The sequence below is a fragment of the Arachis hypogaea genome, chromosome 9 (assembly GCF_003086295.3).
Source record: "Arachis hypogaea cultivar Tifrunner chromosome 9, arahy.Tifrunner.gnm2.J5K5, whole genome shotgun sequence".
Taxonomy (NCBI): Eukaryota; Viridiplantae; Streptophyta; class Magnoliopsida; order Fabales; family Fabaceae; genus Arachis; species Arachis hypogaea.
This window is the reverse complement of record NC_092044.1, coordinates 98,700,775-98,708,553: the sequence shown is the minus strand read 5'-3', so window position 1 is coordinate 98,708,553 and position 7,779 is coordinate 98,700,775. Positions and strand designations below refer to the sequence as shown.

Below are 7,779 nucleotides of genomic sequence, written 5' to 3'. Positions count from 1 at the left end.
GAGATCTAAAGTGATCAAAAGATGATAATACAATAGTAAAAGGTCCTACTTATAGAAAACTAGTAGCCTAGGATGTACAGAGATGAGTAAATGACATAAAAATCCACTTCTGGGCCCACTTGGTGTGTGCTTGGGCTGAGCAATGAAGCATTTTCGTGTAGAGACTCTTCTTGGAGTTAAACGCCAGCTTTTATGCCAGTTTGGGCGTTTAACTCCCATTTTGGTGCCAGTTCCGGCGTTTAACGCTGGAATTCCTGAGGGTGACTTTGAACGCCGGTTTGGGCCATCAAATCTTGGGCAAAGTATGAACTATCATATATTGATGGAAAGTCCAGGATGTCTACTTTCCAACGCCATTAAGAGCGCGCCAATTGGGCTTCTGTAGCTCCAGAAAATCCACTTCGAATGCAGGGAGGTCAGAATCCAACAGCATCTGCAGTCCTTTTTGGTCTCTGAATCAGATTTTTGCTCAGGTCCCTCAATTTCAGCCAGAAAATACCTGAAATCACAGAAAAACACACAAACTCATAGTAAAGTCCAGAAAAGTGAATTTTAACTAAAAACTAATAAAAATATACTAAAAACTAACTAGATCATACTAAAAACATACTAAAAACAATGCCAAAAAGCGTACAAATTATCCGCTCATCACAACACCAAACTTAAATTGTTGCTTGTCCTCAAGCAACTGAAAATCAAATAAGATAAAAAGAATAGAATATGCAATGAATTCCAAAAACATCTATGAAGATCAGTATTAATTAGATGAGCGGGGCTTTTAGCTTTTTGCCTCTGAACAGTTTTGGCATCTCACTCTATCCTTTGAAATTCAGAATGATTGGCTTCTTTAGGAACTCAGAATCCAGATAGTGTTGTTGATTCTCCTAGTTAAGTATGATGATTCTTGAACATAGCTACTTATTGAGTCTTGGCCGTGGCCCAAAGCACTTTGTCTTCCAGTATTACCACCGGATACATACATGCCACAGACACATAATTGGGTGAACCTTTTCAGATTGTGACTCAGCTTTGCTAGAGTCCCCAATTAGAGGTGTCCAGGGTTCTTAAGCACACTCTTTTTGCCTTGGATCACAACTTTATTTCTTTCTTTTTCTTTCTTTTTCTTCTTTTTTTCGTTTTTTTTTTCGAATTTTTTTCTTTTTTTTTTTGTATTCACTGCTTTTTTTTTGCTTCAAGAATCATTTTTATGATTTTTCAGATCCTCAGTAACATGTCTCCTTTTTCATCATTCTTTCAAGAGCCAACATTCATGAACCACAAATTCAAAAGACATATGCACTGTTTAAGCATACATTCAGAGAACAAAAGTATTGCCACCACATCAAAATAATTAAACTGTTATAAAATTCAAAATTCATGCAATTCTTTTCTTTTTCAATTAAGAACATTTTTCATTCAAGAAAGGTGATGAATTCATAGGACATTCATAACTTTGGGGCATAGACACTAAGACACTAATGATCACAAGACACAAACATAGACAAACATAAGCACTAAAATTCGAAAAACAGGAAAATAAAGAATAAGGAAATTAAGGAACGGGTCCACCTTAGTGATGGCGGCTCTTTCTTCCTCTTGAAGATCCTATGGAGTGCTTGAGCTCCTCAATGTCTCTTCCTTGTCTTTGTTGCTCCTCTCTCATGATTCTTTGATCTTCTCTAATTTCATGGAGGAGAACAGAGTGTTCTTGATGCTCCACCCTTAGTTGTCCCATGTTGGAACTCAATTCTCCTAGGGAGGTGTTTAGTTGCTCCTAATAGTTTTGTGGAGGAAAGTGCATCCCTTGAGGAATCTCAGGGATCTCATGATGAGTGGGGTCTCTTGTGTGCTCCATCCTCTTCTTAGTGATGGGCTTGTCCTCATCAATAGGGGTGTCTCCCTCTATGTCAACTCCAACTGAATAACAGAGGTGACAAATGAGATGAGGGAAGGCTAACCTTGCCAAGGTGGAGGACTTGTCCGCCACCTTATAAAGCTCTTGAGCTATAACCTCATGAACTTCTATTCCTTCTCCAATCATGATGCTATGAATCATGATAGCCCGGTCTATGGTAACTCCGGACCGGTTGCTAGTGGGAATGATTGAGCGTTGGATAAACTCCAACCATCCTCTAGCCACGGGTTTGAGGTCATGCCTTCTCAATTGAACCGGCTTCCCTCTTGAATCTCTCTTCCATTGGGCTCCCTCTTCACATATGACTGTGAGGACTTGGTCCAACCTTTGATCAAAGTTGACCCTTCTAGTGTAAGGATGTTCATCTCCTTGCATCATGGGCAAATTGAATGCCACCCTTACACTTTCCGGACTAAAATCCAAGTATTTTCCCCGAACCATAGTAAGATAATTCTTTGGATCCGGGTTCATACTTTGGTCATGGTTCTTGGTGATCCATGCATTGGCATAGAACTCTTGAACCATTAAGATTCCGACTTGTTGAATGGGGTTGGTAAGAACTTCCCAACCTCTTCTTCGGATCTCATGTCGGATCTCCGGATATTCACTCTTTTTGAGTGAAAAAGGGACCTCGGGGATCACCTTCTTCAAGGCCACAACTTCATAGAAGTGGTCTTGATGCACCCTTGAGATGAATCTCTCCATCTCCCATGACTCGGAGGTGGAAGCTTTTGCCTTCCCTTTCCTCTTTCTAGAGGTTTCTCCGGCCTTGGATGCCATAAATAGTTATGGAAAAACAAAAAGCAATGCTTTTACCACACCAAACTTAAAATGTTTGCTCGTCCTCGAGCAAAAGAAGAAAGAAGAGAGTAGAAGAAGAAGAAATGAAGGAGATGGGAATGGCTTTTGTTTTCGGCCAAGAAGGGGAAGAAGTGGTGTTGAGGTGATTGGTGAATGGGTGAAGAAGAGAGAGAGTGGTGGGGTAGGTAGGGATCCTGTGGGGTCCACAGATCCTGAGGTGTCAAGGAAAAGTCATCCCTGCACCAAATGGCAAGCAAAATCTCGTTTTGTGCCAATTCTGGCGTTAAACGCCGGGCTGGTGCCCATTTCTGGCGTTTAACGCCAGCTTCTTGCCCTTTTCTGGCGTTTAACGCCAGTCTGGTGCCCCTTTCTGGCGTTAAACGCCCAGAATGGTGCCAGACTGGGCGTTAAACGCCCAACAGCTAGCCTCACTGGCGTTTAAACGCCAGTGGGTTCTTCCTCCAGGGTGTGCTGTTTTTCTTTCTGTTTTTCATTCAGTTTTTTCTTTTTTCATTGATTTTGTGACTTCTCATGATCATCAACCTACAAAAAACATAAAATAACAAAAGAAAATAGTCAAAATATAATATTGGGTTGCCTCCCAACAAGCGCTTCTTTAATGTCAGTAGCTTGACAAAGGACTCTCATGGAGCCTCACAGATGCTCAGAGCCATGTTGGAACCTCCCAACACCAAACTTAGAGTTTGAATGTGGGGGTTCAACACCAAACTTAGAGTTTGGTTGTGGCCTCCCAACACCAAACTTAGAGTTTGACTGTGGGGGCTCTGTTTGGCTATGTTTTGAGAGGAGCTCTTCATGCTTCCTCTCCATGGTGACAGAGGGATATCCTTGAGCCTCAAACACTAAGGATTCTTCATTCACTTGAATGATCAATTCTCCTCTATCAACATCAATCACAGCCTTTGCTGTGGCTAGGAAGGGTCTGCCAAGGATGATGGATTCATCCATGCACTTCCCAGTCTCTAGGACTATGAAATCAGCAGGGATGTAATGGTCTTTAACTTTGACCAGAACATCTTCTATAAGTCCATAGGCTTGTTTTCTTGAATTGTCTGCCATCTCTAGTGAGATTTTTGCAGCTTGCACCTCAAAGATCCCTAGCTTCTCCATTACAGAGAGAGGCATGAGGTTTACACTTGACCCTAAGTCACACAAGGCCTTCTTGAAGGTCATGGTGCCTATGGTACAAGGTATTGAAAACATCCCAGGATCCTGTCTCTTTTGAGGCAGTTTCTGCCTAGACAAGTCATCCAGTTCTTTGGTGAGCAAAGGGGGTTCATCCTCCCAAGTCTCATTTCCAAATAACTTGTCATTTAGCTTCATGATTGCCCCAAGGTATTTAGCAACTTGCTCTTCAGTGACATACTCATCCTCTTCAGAGGAAGAATACTCATCAGAGCTCATGAATGGCAGAAGTAAGTCCAATGGAATCTCTATGGTCTCATTTTGAGCCTCAGATTCCCATGGTTCCTCATTGGGGAACTCATTGGAGGTCAGTGGACGTCCATTGAGGTCTTCCTCAGTGGCATTCACTGCCTCTTCTTCCTCCCAAAATTCGGCCATGTTGATGGCTTTGCACTCTCCTTTTAGATTTTCCTCTGTATTGCTTGGGAGAGTACTAGGAGGGAGTTCAGTAATTTTCTTGCTCAGCTGTCCCACTTGTGCCTCCAAATTTCTAATGGAGGACCTTGTTTCAGTCATGAAACTTTGAGTGGTTTTGATCAGATCAGAGACCATGGTTGCTAAGTCAGAGGTATTCTGCTTAGAACTCTCTGTCTGTTGCTGAGAAGATGATGGAAAAGGTTTGCTATTGCTAAACCGGTTTCTTCCACCATTATTATTGTTGAAACCTTGTTGAGGTCTCTATTGATCCTTCCATGAAAAATTTGGATGATTTCTCCATGAAGGATTATAGGTGTTTCCATAGGGTTCTCCCATGTAATTCACCTCTTCCATTGAAGGGTTCTCAGGATCATAAGCTTCTTCCTCAGATGAAGCTTCCTTAGTACTGCTTGGTGCATTTTGCATTCCAGACAGACTTTGAGAAATCATATTGACTTGTTGAGTCAATATTTTGTTCTGAGCCAATATGGCATTCAGAGTGTCAATCTCAAGAACTCCTTTCTTCTGACTAGTCCCATTGTTCACAGGATTTCTTTCAGAAGTGTACATGAATTGGTTATTTGCAACCATTTCAATTAGCTCTTGAGCTTCTGTAGGCGTCTTCTTCAGATGAAGAGATCCTCCAGCAGAGCTATCCAATGACATCTTGGACAGTTCAGAGAGACCATCATAGAAAATACCTATGATGCTCTATTCAGAAAGCATATCAGAAGGACACTTTCTGATTAATTGTTTGTATCTTTCCCAAGCTTCATAGAGGGACTCTCCTTCCTTCTGTCTGAAGGTTTGGACTTTCACTCTAAGCTTACTCAATTTTTGAGGTGGAAAGAACTTTGCCAAGAAGGCATTGACTAGCTTTTCCCAAGACTCCAGGCTTTCTTTAGGTTGTGAGTCCAACCATGTCCTAGCTCTGTCTCTTACAGCAAAAGGGAATAGCATCAGTCTGTAGACCTCAGGGTCAACCCCATTAGTCTTGACAGTGTCATAGATTTGCAAGAACTCAGCTAAAAACTGATGAGGATCTTCCAATGGAAGTCCATGGAACTTGCAATTCTGTTGCATTAGAGAAACTAATTGAGGCTTAAGCTCAAAGTTGTTTGCTCCAATGGCAGGGATAGAGATGCTTCTCCCATAAAAGTCGGGAGTAGGTGCAGTAAAGTCACCCAGCACCTTCCTTGCATTGTTGGCATTGTTGTTGTTTTCGGCTGCCATGAGTTCTTCTTCTTTGAAGATTTCTGTTAGGTCCTCTACAGAGAGAATTGTGCCTTAGCTTCTCTTAGCTTTCTCTTCAAGGTCCTTTCAGGTTCAGGATCAGCCTCAACAAGAATGCCTTTGTCTCTGCTCCTGCTCATAAGAAAGAGAAGAGAACAAGAAATGTGGAATCCTCTATGTCACAGTATAGAGATTCCTTGAGGTGTCAGAAGAAAAGAAAAATGAAAGGCAGAAGTAGAAAATTCGAACTTTATCAAAGAAGATGGAGTTCGAATTTTGCATTAAGGGATAGTGTTAATCCATAAATAGAAGGATGTGAGAAGAAGGGAAGTGATTTTCGAAAATTAAGTAAGAAACTTTGAAAACATTTTGAAAAAACACTAATTAATTTTCGAAAACCAAGAGTGGGAAAGAGATCAAGTGATTTTTGAAAAAGATTTTGAAATTAGAAATTAAAAAGGTTTGATTGAAAACTATTTTGAAAAAGATGTGGTTAAGAAGATATGATTGGTTTTAAAAAGATGTGATTGAGGAGATATGATTTGAAAAACATTTTTTTAAAAAGATTTGATTTTGAAAATTAAAAACTTGGCTAACAAGAAAAGATATGATTCAAACATTAAACCTTTCTCAACAGAAAAGGCAACATATTTGAAATGTTGAATCAAATCATTAATTGATAGCAAGTATCTTTGAAAATAGAAAGAAATCAATTTTGAAAACTTATGATTGAAAAGATATGATTTGAAAAAGATTTGATTTTGAAAACTTGAAAAAAAATTGCATTGAAAACAGAATCTTCCCTCTTGTGCCATCCTGGCGTTAAACGCCCAGAATGGTGCACATTCTGGCGTTTAACGCCCAAAACTATACCTTTTTGGGCGTTAAACGCCCAACCAGGTACCCTGGCTGGCGTTTAAACGCCAGTCTGTCCTTCTTCACTGGGCGTTTTGAACGCCCAGCTTTTTCTGTATAATTCCTCTGCTGTATGTTCTGAATCTTCAATTCTCTGTATTATTGACTTGAAAAGACACAAATTAAAAATATTTTTGGATTTTTAATAATGAAGAATAATCAAAATGCACTAAAATCAAATAACAATGCATGCAAGACACCAAACTTAGCAGTTTGTATACTGCTGACACTAATGAGAATGCATATGAGACACATAAACACTCAAGTCAAGAGAATTCAAAGATCAGAGTAAGAAATCATCAAGAATTACTTGAAGATCCTTAAGACACATGAATGAATGCATGCAATTGACACCAAACTTAAAATGAAACACTAGACTCAAACAAGAAATATTTTTGGATTTTATGATTTTGTAATTTTTTTGTGTGATTTTCGAAAATTAAGTGGAAAAAGGTATCAAAATTCTTAATGAGAATTCCAGGAATCATGCAATGTTTAGTCTAAGACTCCGGTCCAGGAATTAGACATGGCTTCACAGCCAGCCAAGCTTTCAAAGAAAGCTTCGGTCCAAAACACTAGACATGGCCAATGGCCAGCCAAACCTTAGCAGATCACTGCTCCAAAAGTAAGATTGATAGAAATCAACAAGCTCTTATGATGATAAGTTGAAACCTTAGTCCAATGAAATTGACATGGATTCACAGCCAGCCAGACTTCAACAAATCATCTTGAAACACTAGAATTCATCTTCAAGAATTCCGAAAAAAAAATACCTAATCTAAGCAACAAGATGAACCGTCAGTTGTCCAAACTCAACAATCCCCGGCAACGGCGCCAAAAACTTGGTAGCGCGAAGTTGTGATCAATACTTTTCACAAATCAAATAATCCCCGGTAATGAATCCAAAAACTTGGTGTTCAATACCATGGCATAAACACAACTTCGCACAACTAACCAGCAAGTGTACTGGGTCGTCCAAGTAATAAACCTTACGCGAGTAAGGGTCGATCCCACAGAGATTGTTGGTATGAAGCAAGCTATGGTCACCTTGTAAATCTTAGTCAGGCAAACTCAAATGGGTATGGTGATAAACACATAAAACATAAAGGTAAAGATAGAGATACTTATGTAATTCATTGGTAGGAACTTCAGATAAGCGTATGAAGATGCTTTCCCTTCCGTCTCTCTGCTTTCCTACTGTCTTCATCCAATCCTTCTTCTTCCTTTCCATGGCAAGCTTAAGCAAGGGTTTCACCGTTGTCAGTGGCTACCTCCCATCCTCTCAGTGGAAA

At 40.0% G+C, this 7,779-nt stretch overlaps 1 non-coding gene across 1 annotated transcript; it reads left to right on the top strand.

Annotated features, from left to right (window-relative positions):
* The first annotated feature begins 5,059 nt into the window (after positions 1–5,059).
* Positions 5,060–5,167, top strand: LOC112713532 (small nucleolar RNA R71). The gene has a single exon (XR_003158504.1). It is a non-coding gene; the product is annotated as a small nucleolar RNA R71 (small nucleolar RNA).
* Positions 5,168–7,779: the final 2,612 nt, after the last annotated feature.